Source organism: Protopterus annectens, chromosome 1.part0, assembly GCF_019279795.1.
Source record: "Protopterus annectens isolate FY-2018-M chromosome 1.part0, PAN1.0, whole genome shotgun sequence".
Lineage (NCBI taxonomy): Eukaryota > Metazoa > Chordata > Ceratodontiformes > Protopteridae > Protopterus > Protopterus annectens.
The window spans coordinates 1386759418-1386777103 of record NC_056725.1 but is presented as its reverse complement, the minus strand read 5'-3'; the positions used below and the strand labels follow the sequence as shown (position 1 = coordinate 1386777103).

Here is a 17686-nt window from a genome sequence, read left to right as displayed (position 1 = left end):
CAAAACCTTAGATTAGTGGGTTATGGTCTGCCCTTCTTTTTTCATAGGTCTCTTCCTTGGAAAGTCCTCTGCCTTAGATGTTTCTTTTCTGTTATGTAAGCTTAACTTCTTTTGAGAATTATTTTCATTAAGTCTTACATTTATTCATTTTTTTCCTCTTTCAGCCTTCATGCGCATTGTTTTCATACTTTTTAATGCATATTTTTAATAGCTGGAGTCCCCCCCCCCCAAAAAAAAAATATATATATATGTATATATATATATATATGTATGTATATATATATATATATATATATATATATGTATGTATATATGTATAAATGTTGGCAAAATAAGGTATTACAGGGTAAGGACCCTGTGAGTGTTTTGCCTGGGGCTCAGCCATATAGAATACAATCTGTTTGCTTTTTGTTTTATGAAACTGCTAGATGTAATGTCCAAGGCTGTCTGCAGTAGGTAACTGTTAAATTTGTTTTTCTATCTCAGAGTTTTTTTAAAGCACCTGCACTTGGCAGTGTGGTTATCTGTAGCTTACATACATTGTGACATTACCTGCTAATCCAGGAAGCATGCTCAGCCCTTTGCTCCCCATTTCTTTTCTGCAAGCCTCATAGTTAAGATATTGAGACAAATTTTTGTTGTAGGAAAGTAGTCCCCCTTTAGTTGCTGGAGGTTCACAAACCTGTAGAGTCATCAGATCACTATCCAGAACTTGTGTTGGACTGTCCTTACTAATAGATCATCAACCCAACCACCCAGAGCAGAGAAGATTGAAGCTCAGGGACTACATCACTGTGAAGAAGATGATGGATTTTAATGGTGCTAACTACAGAGTTCTGTAGAAGTGGTCCTTTTACTTGGTTCGATGTCTGATTAGAGAGAAGGTAAGGGAAGTTAAAGGCTCTAGAGATCAATATCATTCAAAGCTGCTGCCGTCAATGCACATTTAAAAGGTGGCTTATAATTCCTTATGATCTTTCTGTCTCAAATTGGTGAGGAATCAGTCTTGCCATTGGTTGACAAGTGGAGCATGCAGGTCCATCAGTCATTTTGGGTTGGTACATTCTGAGCTTCAACACCAGTGTTCAACTGCTGTCTGTCTGGTTGTGCTTGTCTTTGTGTGATACAGCATTTTAAGTATTATAACTCTGTGCTAGCAGACCATCTTGCGTGAGCCTCTCAGAAGTAGGTGCTGCCTCTATTTTATGATGTTTAAGTCTTTGGACCCCGTATCCCGATGCTTACCTGCAATTCTGTGGTTACCCTATGTAGTTCATGAGCCTATATTGCCTCCTACTGGAGTTAGAGGCAGTGAAGTGTCTCCCTTTCCTTTATCTCCTTGTTAACAGGATTCTGAGGATAAAGACATCCTCCTGGCCAAGACCGGCAAAGCTATTGAGACTTACTTTCATCAATTCTCCTTTCCAGATGGTACTGTTTTTTCTTTCTCTTTTGGATGTTCTGATGTTCATGAAATCTTTTTTTCTATGCAAATTTTGTCCCTCCGCTTACTGACCATCACAGTCTTCCCCCAGTTGGATAAATCCTGTGTGTTTCTTTTACAGAGAGTCTCACCTAGGATCGAGACAAGAACAGTCAGTAACAGGCTGTCATTCGGATAGCCATTAATTATCCCTTTGCTGATTTCCTGGAAATGTGGGCATTGTTTGCACTGGAACAACCCTGTCCATAGGCAGGGGGAGCTGCCACTTCTTTCACCATGCAGGTGCATGCTTTGACACACGTGTGTTGAAGGCAGTCTGCAACTGTTGACTTGGTGAACCTAATACCCACCCCCAGGTCACACATCTGCTTCAGCACCCCTTCTGTGAGTGATTGTAGTAGTATGCAGAGCTAGTCCACATCATTACTGCCCACTTTGACGCAGAGGAAATAACTAATATCCTAGCTAACAAGTTTAGTGCAGACTTTAGTGTACCCATAGTTATAGCTACTCCACAGATTTGAGTGTCCCAGCCAGCTCTTTTAAATACTGTAGAACAAGTCCTCTCAGTCCCTCTCATAAGTTAAGAACACCTCATGTATGAGCCCTGATATCATCCATTATGACAAATTATCATTACTATATATGGTCTTTGAAAAAGATAAGTGTTTTTTTTCAACTGTTTTCTGCATTTCTGTTTTACTATATATCTGTAATCTGTGCAACTGTTGTCTCCTTTTTGTTGTCTGTTACAGCTGAATATTTGTAACTGTTTGTGACCTTTAGAGCTTGTAGTGAAATCTTTTGTCTAGAGAGGCCTAGTTATTTTCTTTGTGGCAGAAAGAATCAGTCTGGTTTGATCTAGCTAGGCATTCCTGCAACACTGTTACTTTGATTAGATAATTGGGCTGGTTTCTGTTTTTCTGCTTTTAATAGCCAGTGTTTTAAACTAGTTGTACTTATTTGTTCAAGCTGTTCAAAGCTGCAGTGAGATAGACCTTCTGCCATTTGCTCTGCTGTGATATTGGAAAAAGATGAGTGCTTATTTTCAACTGTTTTCTGCACTTCTGTTTTACTGTATGTCTGTGTAATCTGTGCAGCTGTTTTTGTCCCAGACTCGCCCAGCTGCTGTGGTGGTCTTAAATCTTGATGGCTTTGAGTTGCCGTCCTGTAATATAAAGTTGATACTGGACACTTCCTCCTAATCACATTACATCAGCTCATTCTATTGTTTATAGTGAGAACTTAGTAAAGGTCTACCCATTTAGCTCTTGAACCTTGAGTTATCTTATCGTCTGTCTTTTCACTTTCTACTAAAAAAAAAAAAAAAACACTACCTCTTTCTACTTCATTTTTAGTTGCCATGTTTATTACTGATTGTTGGTAGCCTCACTAAATTGATGACAGTATTCTACTGAATCGCTGCTTTATTTGCACGATCTGTTACTGTTGTGATTCTGAGCTATTGTTTCAAAGCGATGTACTGATTATATTTCATTGCTGTCTGCTGCAATTCATTACTGTTTAACTGCATTTTGTTGCTGTTTAATTATATTTTTTCATACTGCGAGTTCTATTCTTTTGACTATAAGTGATTTAATCTGTGCTTCATTTTGAGTTTTTCTCACTGAGTTCTTAACCTTAAAATATGCCATATAACCAATGCACTCAAGTCTCTCAACAGGTACTGTTATGACTCTGTCATAGTCCATGTTGGAGTGAATGACTTGAGACATACCTCCCTGAACTATATGAAGAGAGACATGATTGAGCTTACTAAGTATGTGTCCCAGGCAGGTATGTTCCTAGCCTTAAGCAGCATTCTACCGTCGCTCAGAATGATGCTTCAATACAAATAGCAAATGACTGACTTTAACAGTTTGCTTAGTTTCTAGTGTCATTCTAAGGGGATCCAGTACCTGACAACCTGGGATGACATGACTGACAAGCCTCGATGGTTTGCCAGAGATGGCCTGCATCTGTCTTCCTTGGGCTTCAGGCTCCTAGCAAAAGCTCTGGCCTCCCCCATAGTGCCTTTTTTTAGGCAGTGTCATGAGGTCAAAACTACCAACAAGAACATTTCATCAAAATGTCAATTTAAAGGTCATGCTGCTAAATGCTAGGAGTCTAAACATGAAACTGCACTCATTGCAAGCATTCTTAACCCTGGAAGAAGCTGACATTTGTACAGTCACAGAAACCTGGTTCAAAGCTGCAGAGAGCACCCCAGCCATACCAGGTTACTCATCCTATCATTCATTTATACCCCAAACCATGGGCAGCAAAACAAAAGAAGGTGGAGTTGCAGTATGTATAAAAGACACACACACCTCTAGGCTGGTCAAACAGTACAATGCACAAGAAATACTCCAGGTGAAGTTAACAATTGACAAGACCTCTAGTAAAATCATAGCTAGCTGCAGGCCTCCAACTCTGACTCAAGATGCCCACTCCACCTATCTGGACCTCTTAGAATCTATCAAGATTCAATCCTTTACCCTGATCCTGGGTGACTTTAACTGTCCAACCATAAATTGGAAGAAATATTCATGCCAAAACACAAATACCCAGAGATTCCATGATTTTGTCAATGCAAATGCCTTGGATCAGTTGGTTGACACCCCGTCAAGAGGTGCTTAGTATTAACCAACATGAGTAACCACTGCAGCATCCCTACAGTGTCATCATCCCTTTTAAGATCTGACCACAAAGCAGTCACGTTTGAAGTCACCATCTCCCCCAACCACCCCACCCCCTTAGCTAGGGTCAAACAAAAAAAACTTCTCCAAAGCTGATTACCACCTCCTGAGGGAGGGTATAAACAGCTTCACACACCCCCTCCCCCTCCACACAAACTGGCACATATGTCCAAACCTACACCAAAGTACTCTATGAGCATTTGTATAGGTGTATGGAATCAGGAGTACTAGACAGGACAAAATCGTCCTCCTCAAGGAAGAGTAAACCTGTCTGGTGGACATCTGCAATAAATAAACTCAGTAAAAGGAAAAAATTGCTGTCCAGGACCAAGAAGGAGCAGGTGTTTAACTGGAAGCAATCTCTCCTTAGCTTGAACAAGCAAATAAGAGCACTAGTGAAATCCTCCAAAGCGAACTACAAGTCCATACTGGCCACATTTACTAAAGAAAATCATAAGGCGTTCTTCCTGTATGTCCACAATCTCAAGGGAAGCACCCAGATCTGCTCAGAACTGGTGGTCAAGGGCAACACATATCCAACCTGCTGGCAGACAGATTCAGTTCAATGAAAACTTCACTCCTCTGTCTCCCCCCCCCCCCAATCAGTAAAACAGGACATCCCCAGTACCTGCCCCCCCACACCCTTATCTGTAGGGTGCAAGTCATCACTACCCTCTCAAAGGCAAAAAATACAGCCTCCAATGGGACCTAATAACATCCCAGGCTGCATCCTACATGAACTCGGGCATGAACTTGCAACACCATTAGGCACCCTATTCAACCAAAGCCTGAGTACTGGCTTCATCCCAGCCGAGTGGAGGATAGCTACCGTCATCCCTTTGCACAAGGGTGGAGTGTCCACCGATCCAGGAAATTATAGACCCATAAGCATAACTAGCCTGATCTGCAAGGCCATGAAGGGGATTATCATGGACCTCATTAACAAGGACATTGGCAACCTCCAGACACTTGATCCCTCACAGTTTGGATTTGTCAAGGGGAGGTCATGCCTGTTCAATTTGGTTGACTTCTTTGAGACTGTTACCAAGGCCATAGATGAGGGGAAGACGGTGCACACCACCAACTTTTACCTGGCCAAGGCCTTAGATACTATTCCCCACTCAGATATAATAGATAAACTCTCTCAACTATTCATCAATCCATATATTACCAGATGGGTAGCAAACTGGCTCACTGATGGAAGTCACTTAGTCAAAATAGTGGAAGCCATCTCAAGTAGTAGACCCGTAACAAGTGGTGTACCCCAGAGATTGGTCTTGAGACCTCTGCTGTTTGGGATATACTTGGTGCAGGGCAAATCTAGTGGGCTATGGCTCAACATGTTTGCAGATGACTGCAAGTTGGGTGTGGTCATCAATTCCCCTAGTAATATGGACATCCTCCAAAAGGGTCTCACCCAAACAAATGACTTGTGCCAGAAACATGGCCTCAAACTGAATGCCAAAAAATGCATCATCATCCATTTTGGGGAGAATGACGTCCCCACAGATTATCACATTGATGATAAAGCACTAAGCACGCAATCAGTCGTGAGGGACTTGGGCACCCAGGTTGGTAGCAAACTGACGTTTGACCACCATATTGCCTCCGTTGTACAGAAAGCTTTCTACATGGCCCACCTCATTAGTAAGGGTATCTCATCCAGGGACAAGGAGGTCATAACATCCCTCTGTTCTTCCCTTATAAGACCCATTATTGAGTACAATGCCCCTTTCGGCATGTACCTCACAAAGTACATGCAGCAGCTAGAGAGACCACAGAGGTTCCTCACCCAGAGACTCCAGGGCTTCAAACATCTACCCTACAAAGATAGACTAAAAGCCCTGTCCCTCTACGCAGGCTCGTACAGACTCCTCAGAGGTGACCTCTGGCATACAAAACAATCTCAGACCCTGCCCTGATGGGACTGCTGCATATCCACAAGTCAAGCTCCACTCGAGTAACCCGCATGCATGATCTCAACCTGGTCTGTGACATCAGTAGGACTTGTTGGTGGGACAGATTTGTGTCCCAGAGACTGCCCCTTTTGTGGAATAGACTTCCTCTCCACATAAAGCAGAGTACCTCATTAAACCTTTTTAAGCGCAACCTAGATGGGGAACAGAAAATACTCCCCTGGGATTCCACCTGTGTCCCTGCTTGACGGTGGCATAGGGTGCTGACTTGTTGGAACATGGGCTAAATTCTTGACTAGGCTTGTAAGGGCCTCAGGACCGATAGCCTAATAACTTTCTATGGTCTATATGAACCCCTCTTTATCTTATTTAATCTAAGCCTCTCCATTGGTTTCATTTCCTAAAGCCTTGAAAATAACCATCATAATGCCGTTATATAAGGATAGCCAAATCACAATCCCTGCAGTCCCTAGTAATTATAGACCCGTTAGTCTCACTAGCTCCATTATGGAAATCTGTGGGGCATGTCATCTTAGACCTCTTTAATCCATGTATTGAAAAATCTCTTACTCCTGGACCCTCATCAGTTCAGCTTTGTCAGAGGAGGGCTCTGCCTTTTTAATCTTATTAATTGAAAATGTCACTCAAGTAGTGAATAGTAGTTGCAGAGTATATACAGCATGCCTTGACCTGACCAAGGCTTTTGATACAAATAGCTATGCAGGCATTATCAACAAGCTTGTAACTCTGAATATAAATCTAGATGATGTGCAGTGAATAAATAGTTAGCTGTCTGACAAAACCCCTGTAGGTTAGTTGCATTTTTCACTTCCAAAAGTAAAAAAGTTAACAGTGGTACACCACACGGCTCACTGTTAAGCCCTCTCTAATTTGGAGTCTTTTTTTAGACCACCTGGTCAGCACACCTGGCCTAACGTTAAGGAAGTTTTCAGACAATTGCAGACTGAGTAAGGTTTGGTCTTCCATTGACTTAATGTGTTCCGTCGTGGGTTAGACCATGTAAACAGCTGGTCCAAGAGCAATGATCTCAAATCAGGTGTTTGAAAAGTGTAAGTGTAGATCAGTTTGGTAAACAAACATTTTCACTTACCATATTGGTGTCACCCCCCCCCCCCCCTTCCCTCCAGTCAGGCACTGTCATTAAGGGATCTAGGCACTCTTAATTCCTTTTCTTTTGACCATCTTATCTCCAGAGTAGTTTGGAAAGCCATCTGTATGGCTCATCTGAATTCCAGAGACATCTTCTGTCTATCCAAAGAAGTTTGAATAGTTAATTGTGCTGCTGTTCTTGAGACTGGATGGAAATTTTGAAAATGGGTTATTGGTTAGGCTTGTATGATTGCTTAGTACTTACATATGAACCTATATTGTTGTATGCTTCTTTGTTGTACATTTTAACTGTAGTTTATTCACTATATTATGGTTGAAAAGAATGCATAGATGAATGCCTATTCATGTAATAAATAATGGTCAGACTTTACCTGAAGCAAAACAGTAAGGCAGGTAAACTTTTGCTTTTGATTTCTGTTATTCAAGTACTTGTCCAGTTTGGTGCCATATTTGCAAGATAGTGTCTGGGGCATTTGCCCCATTTGCCTAACCCTTTCTGCACCTTTGTAGACAGACCCAGAGTCTACTCTTCACAGGGACAATGCCGTTCTTCCCTCTTTCATGAAGAAGCCAGTAGTTTTAATCCTGTATTTCATGGTTTTGAAAGATTATACAACTCTCATTCTGTTCTGGGCTTCAGCAAGTGCAGTCCTGTATGTTAAGTTCTGGACTGTGACTCTCCAGGGCCTCATAGTCTTGCTACCACAATGCACATGGCTTGGTGTCATTGAACATGGACATACTCTAGCAATTCACTGTGTTGGATATGTACAAGAGATGCCTTTGCTTCACTTTGGGTGGACACCACTTTCAGGACGAAGTGCTGCTGCTTGTCTCTTATCTACCAAACACACAGTGCTGCTAATGATACAAGTGCAGTCAGCAGCCAGCAGTTATGCAGTGATCCTCACTATACGCTAACACTAAATGTTCTTTAATCAGCCTGTGGAAGCACTAGCTGCTCTGTGGTGCTCTAAGAAGCCTGTAGCTGACCTATATTGCTCATAGTTTACATCTTCTAACCCCTGGCTGCTCTATGCTGTCCAGAGTTCACATCTTGTCATCTTAACCTTAATTACCTCATTAAGTTACATATAGTAACAGTGTGTTGGGCAGTGTACCCTTCATAAGAAAATCACATTGTTAATCATCCATAAGATAACCCACATTGTTAAATCCCTCCATAATGTAGTCCAAAGACTGTCTGATGTAGCTACATATAGTTATCCTGTGTAATTCTAATTAATTTTTCTGATTCTCTGCACTAAAATGGAAGGTCAGCCTGCTTGTTTCCTCTCTGTTTGTCAGCCTTATATCATGTAATACCACAGAGTGTAGTAACTGCCGTATGGTCTTCGATGATAATCTCGTGCTCAACATTAAAAACTATGCATGTAAGTGCGACGCCCACCACTGCTACTAATATGTGATGGGCACCACTGTTTGTCATCCCCATGCTGGACCAGTAATCAAGGAGCCTGAATCCTCACCACTGGCACTGGAGAGGGATGTGCACTTTCCCTTAAGAGCACACAGGGAATGCACTCAGCCCGGGGTTTGGATGCCTCTGTTTGTCTCCCTCCAGATCCACAATAAGACTCCCCACTGGTACAGCTGTAGGGTTAGGTCCTCAGTTAAGTGTCCAAGCCAAGTCTTCAGTACCCTCTCTGTAAACCCAGTGTACGTTGTGTCCCTGCCCCAAGTAGCTGACAGAATACACACTCACGGAGAGATTTGATTTTTCACATGCACCCCTGGGAAAGACTGGCACATATGTACCTATTGTGCCCTTTTCTACCCAGAGTATAAGGTAGTTATCACTGCCACTAGACACTTCACAATCAGCTGCTCTAAGACCCTTAACAAAGGGTGTCCAATTATACTGTGCAATATTAATGCTAATACAGATGGTAGTAGTTTACCAAGACAGCTAGGCCTTCTGGGGTGGCTTACACAGTGTCACCAAATAAATATAAGTACTCTCAAAGGTTAGGTACTCTCTACAAGAACCAGCCGCAATAAAAGTTTTAAATGTATTTAATAGTAAATAATAAAAGAACATGAAAATAATGTATACATATTCACAGTAAACCACAGGGTTCAAATCACAGAAAATATTGAAACTAACATTGAAGAACAAACTTGTACAAATAAAAGAAAAACACACTCTAAACTAAGCTTCACTATATTCCTGACTGAATCTAAGAGAATTTTTACTGTTCCCAAGTTGAGTTACTTATTTGGGCAAGGCAAGATAAAATACATGAGCAGTCTTGCTAATCAGGGCCCCAAACAGAATACTCTGTCCCGAGATTACTCCCTGTAAAATATAATCTCAGATGATGTGCAGAATGAACTCATCTGGTCACCTGACTCTAGGTTTCCACAATATCTCATTTTGAAGTTTGAGATAGGACTTGGGCAGACTGCTGCAATACACATTTAGAGGTTTTATGGCATTACATAGGAGGCAGAAACATCTACAACACTTCCCACCTTCTTTACAAAAGCTAACAGATAATGGTTGCTCCCAGACCTACTGTCTCCAGTCCTACTCAGCAGTGTGGGTTGGTGGTCAATGAATTAACAGTTCATTTCTATTTCCATTATTTTTCTTAAAATAAGCCCTCTGATTAACCATTGCTTTGCCAGTGTCCTCTATTAAAACATGTACATTTAATTCAGATAACCATAATACATGTACATTTCTCTTCATTTCAGCAGGGTGCACTATTGATGCATTTTAACACAGTTAACACAAGCAAAGCTCAAATACATTTGCAGCACAAGCATATGGCTGGCAGTATCTCCTATTGTCATATCCCCCGCCTTTGAAGACTCAAGCTAGTTTTTAAGTGACCCTTGAGAAATGTGGCTTGAGAGAAATAAGCCTATCTGGGAATATGTTACCCCATTCCTTGTCTTGAGATTCCATCTTCCTTTGCATTGCTGACCCCACTACAGTGTTGCACTGTCATATCATGCCTGCAGCCCTAGACTCCACCATAGTAACTTGGGATTTTTGCTTGCTAGCTCCCTTTAGCCATATATCCCCCTCGGACTACAACTGCCGCCTTCTTCAAATACTCAACACAAGGACCTCCCTGTCATGGTAAGTTTTCATCATGTTAACATGGTACAGTCTGTGCCCCTGCCTCCTGCCTAGCAGTTCTGCCATGTAGTTAACATCACTGACCTTCCTTATCACCTTGAGGGGTCCCTCCCAAGCTCCCTGCAGTTTATTGTGTCTGACAGGAATGAAAACCATCACCAGCTGCCCCACAGCATATTCTCTAGCTCGAGCATTTCTGTCATACTAGACCTTTTTCTGCTGTTGGCCTTCTGCTAGGTTCTCCTGGACTAAGCCTATGAGCTTCCTAAGTCTTGTCCTGAGGTTTAGGACATATGCCACGACAAACTGTTTGTGGGATTCACACTCCCTCTCCCTCTCATTACAAATCAAATCTAGAGGTCGCCTCACCCTGTGCCCATACAGTAACTTAAAGGGTGAAAAACCTGTGGATTCTTGGGGTACCTCTCTGTAAGCAAACAGATGGGGCAAATATTTGGTCTTCAAATGCTGTAGCATTATCTTTAGTGTAGAGTTTAACCTCTCAACAAGATCCTTAGTCTGGGGGTGGTCTTTAGATGCTTTACCCCACAGTGCTCCCACAGATAAGCCAGCAGGTCTGACATGAAATTGGCACCTCTGTCGGTCAGTATTTCTCTTGAGAAACCTACCCTGCTGAAAATCTCTAGCAAAGCATTTGCCACCTTTTCTGCCTCGATGGAGGACAAAGAGCCACAGCCTCAGGGTATCTAGTAACATAATTACTACCACTAGGACATACTTCTTCCAAGTGGAACTTGGGGTATTCAGAGACCCCACAATATCCATAACTATTCTCTGAAATGGCTCCTCAATCACAGGCAAAGGCATCAAAGGAGCTTTGACCTGGTCTGCTGTCTTGCCTAGTTTTTGGCACTGCTCACAGGTCCTGCAGTACCCTGTTACATCCCTGGAAATCCCAGGCCAATAAAAGTTCTGCATAATGCATCTCTTGGTATGCTTTATGATCGTATGACCTGCAAAGAGAATGTCATGGGCTATGGCTAGATGTGCCAGACAGTAGGCTCTGGGCACTACCAATTGCTGAATTACCTCACCTTCTAGCCCTCCCTCAGGAGTCCACTCTGTATACAGTAACCCTTTGTTCCAGTATACAGAATACCCTTTTCCTTGAGAATCCCTCAAGCCTTGCAATGTAGAGTCTTGAGAGCTGAGCCTGTTTCAACTCTGTCTTTGTAACTCTTCCCAGCTCCCCTTCCACAGGAAGTCTGGTATCCTCTGACAGCGGTGCCTCATTGTCAGCCTGAGTACTACTACTCACCTCTGCCCTTGCAGTCGCTTTGTCCAAAGGAACATCGGTACCCATCAGCAGCTGTGGCTCACAGTCAGCCTCACTGCTACAGGGTAGTTCCCTCTCTGCAGTAGCCACATCACCCGTCCTGGCTTCAGGTGTGCAGTCTGTCTGGGTCCCCCAAGCTACCAGACCCACATGCCTGTCTCCAATATATCAATATCATTCTCTGTCAAGATATCTGCAGGGATATCCTCAAACACACCTACTTGCCTGCTTCCTTTTCCAACCTCCCACTCAAGGTGAACCCTGGCCAAAGGCATTTGGAATGGGATCCCTCTTAAAGCTGTGACTGGAGTGGAATGCCCAAGCCAGTACTGCTCCTCTTTAACCAGTGCAGGCTTCACAATGGTTATATTAGAGGCTGTCTCTCTCTTGTCAGTGGCCTGTTTTCCATCCAGCAATATTGGATATAAACTCTGCTGGTAGTTTGGTACCCCTCTTGCCGCCAGACGACATACCACTGGCATTCTCCTATTCCCACTTGCTGGCTCCCCTACCTTTTGTTCCCCACCTTACTTCTGTTGACATGTATATGCTACATGACACCACTGGTTATATTTAAAATGTTTAACTCTTGATCCTGGCCGTGTACTTGAACTAGTGGCTTCTGCTGTTACTGGCGGACTCTGTTGGGGCAGTTTAGGCTGCCCACCATGGGTTTCCTTATATCCATGTGCAGCACTGGGCATCCTTTTCCTCTGCAGTGATGCCCTTTTTGTTAGGTATAGGTCTCCTTTTTTCCCCAACTCATCTGCAGTTGCATTCCATGCCTGCCAGCCAGATTCTCATGTCCTCAGGCAAAGTGCTAAGAGCTTGTTTCCTCACCAAAAGGTCTCCCAGCTTTTCAAAAGTGGTGGCCTGACACCCACTCACTCACCTATGAAAATAAGTGTTTAGTTTAGCAATATAGTCACACACACATTCGTCTGCCTGCGTTTATGCTCACAAAACTTTTTTCTGTAAACTTCAGGTGTTAACTTAAAACATTGTAATAAACAGTGCTTAACTTAATCGTAATCTAAACAATCAGTATCAGACAATTTAGAAACAACAGTTACAGCTTTGTCATGGAATAATGGGGTGAGGTACTGTATCTAGAGTCCCTGATCAACATTATACTGTTTGTACACTCTTTCAAATATCTGAATAAAACTCTCAAAAGTATCACGTTCTTGGTAATGAGGAAGACATTTACTTACCTTTATTGCTTCTGGGGCATGGTTACTGTCTTCCCCATTAGCTCCATGACCCTGATGAAGAGTCAGCATTTCCTTTTCATGTTGCCTCTGCCTCTCATTTTATTTGGCATCCAAACACTGCAGTCTCTGTGCTAATTCTACTTCGACCTCCAAACGCCGCAGTCTCTCTTCGCTGATTCTATTTCTCTTTAACCTCAGACAGATTTCTAAGTCCTCTAAGGAAAAGTTGAACTGTCCTGTTTCTTGGAGCTGTACATCCCCAATGCCAGTCTGTTTGACTTCCTGGTTGCTGTATTTGATGCAGCTGTGATTAAGGCTGCAATAATTTCCCCTTTAGTCAGGTTGGCAGGCCCCTGTCTTTTGGCTCGTCACATCTCAGCCAACTGGTTCCTTGTCAGCTTGCCACAATCCTCTGCTGACATCCTTGCCTGCTCTCCCTGACTGACTAAGCTAACAAAAAATAAATAAATAAAACTTTTGTGATATGAAACTCTGTCCACTGTGTGGCTCCTGAGAGTAAAAGTTTCTTTAGTGATACTGCTTACAGGCTACAGGAATTCAATATCCAGACCACTGCTCAACAGTGTGTGAGCATGTGATGATCCCTCCACTGCCAACCAATTAAAATGTGACACCCACCCACTGCTACCAGTATGTGATAGGCACCACTATGTGTCGTTCCCATGCTGGGACAGTAATTAAGGAGCCTGAATCCTCACCACTGACACTGGAGGGGGACGTGCATTTGGAATACAAATAGATACTCAGTATTTCTAGAAGCAGATGTCTCTGCATCAGGCACACAGGGAACATACTCAGCCCGAGGTCTGGCTGTCTCCCTCTAGATCCCCAATAACACTTTTACAGCTGTAGGGTTAGGTCCTCAGCCGAGTGTCCAAGCCAAGTCCTCCAGCACCCTCTCTGTAAACCCAGTACTTCGTGTCCCTGTCTCAAGTAGCTGACACATACACACACACACACCCCTATTTAGGAAAGGCTGGTACAGATGTACCTGCTGTGCCCCCTCCTTCTGCCCAGAGTATAAAGTAGTTATCACTGCCACCAGATGCTTCACAATCAACTACTCTAACACCCTTAACAAAGGGTGTCCAATTATACTGTGCAGTATTAATACTAATACAAATGATTGTAGTTCACCAGGATGGCTAGGCCTTCTGGAGTGGCCCACACAGTGTCACCAAATAAATATAAGTACTCTCAAAGGTTAGATACTTTCTACAAGACCCAGCCGCAATAAAATATTTAAATGCATTTAACAATGATAACTACAAGAACATGTAAATATTGAATATATAGTCACAGTCAACTACAAAGTTTAAATCACAAAAAATATTGAAACGTTCACTGAAGGACAAACTCGTACAAATAAAGAAAGACGCACTCTAAACTAAGCTTCACTATATCCCTGACTAAATCTAAGAGAATTTTACTGTTCCTTAGTTAAGTTACTTGGGCAAGGCAAGATGAAATATGTGAGCAGTCTTTCTAGTCAGGCCCCAAACAGAATACTCTATGGTCTTGAGATTACTCCCTGTAAAATGTAATGTCCAAGTTGACTTGCAGAATTACTTAATTTGGTCACCTGACTCTAGGTTCCCATAGTGTCTCCTTTTGAAGATTGAGATAGGACTTTAGCAGACTGCTACAATACACATTTAGAGCTTTTATGGCAATGCCTAGGAGCCAGAAACATTTACAACACCCCCCTTGTTTACAAAAGCTAAGAGATAATGGCTGCTTCCAGACCTAACTTATCTGGTCCCTTTCAACACTGTGGGTGCTGTTTTAATGGTTTAACAGCTCATTTAAATTTCCCTTGTTTTTGTTAAAGCAAGCTAGCTGGTTAACCTTTGCTGTGTCCTCTGTTAAAACATATAGATTCAATTCAGTTACCATGGTACCTGTACATTTCTCTTCATTTCAGCAGGGTTCACTGTTGATACATTTTAACACAACACGAGCAGAACTCACAAATATATTTTCAGCACAAGCATCTGTACAGATCAGTTTAATATATTAATGACATACAGTTATTTATAAAATTCCAGCTAGTTGTGCTGGGAAAAGTCTTATATCTGTTGCCGTACTCCTCCCTGGCATGGCTAGCAGTACCTCCTATCATCACAGTGAGTGGTGCAAATATGGAGGCCTACAGATATTTATATTCAAACAGTCATCAATTCCTTCAATTCATTTTTGAATTCTGTAACAATATTGTATTTATCTTGTATACTGTGGTAGTTATTTTTAAAGCAAATAACTTATTTTTCCCATGACAAATTTTCATATTGCACATTTATTTGTCATCTGGTTAATTGGACTGGTTCTAGATCCTTTTTCAGCCACAGTGTGGGACATTTGGTAATAGCAGTAATGATCACAGTATGCAGTCAAGTGTTATGAAGGCATAAGAGTTTCAGAAAGGAAAGACAAGACGGAATCCACACTGTGTTGATTTAGCGCTTTTGTTTTTTTAATAAAAACTTCCTCAGAATACCATAACAAACAGATACAAAACTTTACAAGACTGACTCAATTTATATCAGACCCATTCATAAAATTGATGACATCATAATTGAAAAATGAGTTAATAAATTAACCCTTTTGTTGCATCGTGAATAAATAGTTTCATAAAACATTTAAATAACCTATAAAACATATATTGTGTATTTTAATTTGTACTGTGAAGTGTAAAATGTGGAACAATATCTATTCTCTTTGAACATTAATGACCTTCCATTTTAAGCCTAAGAACAGAACTAATAGAAATACTTGTGTTTAGTCCTGGAAACTGTGCTGCGTTAGTTCTTAGCTGCCATCTAAGTTCTCTGCTTTCCAAATAGTCATTAAGGGGACCCCCCTCTATCCCCCAAAATAACCTGATCGAGCACTGAAAATCTAAACATGTGCCCTATATTACTCTTAATATGACTAGCCAATACATTTTTCATGTCCTCCTTTTTGATGTCATAAAGGTGTTGGTACATCCTGCTCCTAAGGGCATTAATTGTCTTGCCAATATAGAAACAGGGACACTGGGTACACATCCCTATGTACACAACACCCTTACCACTACAAGTATATTTCTTCTTATAGGTATATTTCCCATAATTAGGTATACTTAGTTCAGTCCCTTCCAAGATGTATTTACATTGTGAGCAAAACCCACATTTAAACATACCCCTAATCTCAGGACACCCTTCTTGTACTCTTTCCAACATATTTTTTATAGTTGTATCCTTTTTATAAACTATATTAGGGCCAATTCCTACAATATCCAAATGTTCCTGATTAGTACCAAACAGATTCCAATTGTGTTTTATTATATTACTTGTATGTGTAAACTGTTGATTATATTTAAAAATAGCAGCTCTTTTAAATGTATTATTTTCCCTTCTATGGTCACCTGAAAAAGAGACATCACACCCTTTTCCTAGTAAAGGGACAAAAATCCCTTGTTTTCTTTTATTTGTAACCTCTTTCAAAATGTTAATAAACCGTAATGGATAACCTCTGTTTATTAACATTCCCTTTAAGGTATGTATTTGATCTAAAAACTCTTGATAATCAGAAATCATCCTAGCCAACCTTACTCCCTGTCCTTTTACCAGTGCCTTCATCTGACAAAGTGGATGGAAACTGGTGAAATGCAGAAGTGAGTTGGAATATGTGGGTTTTCTAAAAATAGTAGTCTCAAAACAATTATTAAGATTATTTTTATAAATAGTAATATCCAAATAGTCAATTTTTTCATTTGATATAGTGTGTGAAAATTCCAAAAAAGTTGTACTTTCTTTAATAAATCTCAAAAATTCATTTAATAATTCCAAACTTCCATCCCATAAAATGACGATGTCATCTAGGTACCGCCCATAATATTTCCAGTATTTTTCATAGGGGCTAGCCATAATAAATTCAGTCTCCCAAAATGCTAAAACTATATTAGCAAAATGGGTGCGCAAGTAGCCCCCATGGCTACACCTTTGCTTTGTTTAAATAGTTGTCCCTCAAATACAATTATATTAGTGTCCAAAATGACTTCCATAAGACTTCTAAGAGTAAGAATCCTAAACAACCCCCCCTTAGACCTATAGTTGACGCAAAAGCGTCAAAAACTTGTTTCATAGCTAAATTTATAGATTCTCAATTGAAAAATACAGTAAATAATTGTAACTGGATCATTAAGGACTCATGGGACTTATTAAAAAAGATCAATAAAAACATGTACAATCATAGCCTTATTTTTGTAACCATAGATGTCAAGGATTTGTTCTCCGTCATCCCCCATGAAATTGGTATTGACTGGTTTTATTCATACCTATGTCGGTTTACTGAAATGAGGCATGACAGGATTCTTACTCTTATGAAAAATACTGGAAATATTATGGGCAGTACCTAGATGACATCGTCATTTTATGGGATAGAAGTTTGGAATTATTAAATGAATTTTTGAGATTTATTAAAGAATACAACTTGTTTTGGAATTTTCACACACTATAGCAAATGAAAAAATTGACTATTTGGATATTACTATTTATAAAAATAATCTTAATAATTGTTTTGAGACTACTATTTTTAGAAAACCCACATATTCCAACTCACTTCTGCATTTCACCAGTTTCCATCCACTTTGTCAGATGAAGGCACTGGTAAAAGGACAGGGAGTAAGGTTGGCTAGGATGATTTCTGATTATCAAGAGTTTTTAGATCAAATACATACCTTAAAGGGAATGTTAATAAACAGAGGTTATCCATTACGGTTTATTAACATTTTGAAAGAGGTTACAAATAAAAGAAAACAAGGGATTTTTGTCCCTTTACTAGGAAAAGGGTGTGATGTCTCTTTTTCACA

The 17686-nt window shown here is 40.9% G+C and overlaps 1 protein-coding gene across 1 annotated transcript in view; it reads left to right on the top strand.

Annotated features, from left to right (window-relative positions):
• The window catches only part of MDN1 (midasin AAA ATPase 1), a 3484183-nt gene that overhangs the window by 3289301 nt on the left and 177196 nt on the right, over positions 1–17686 (top strand). The gene's annotated exons all lie outside the window — the stretch shown is intronic.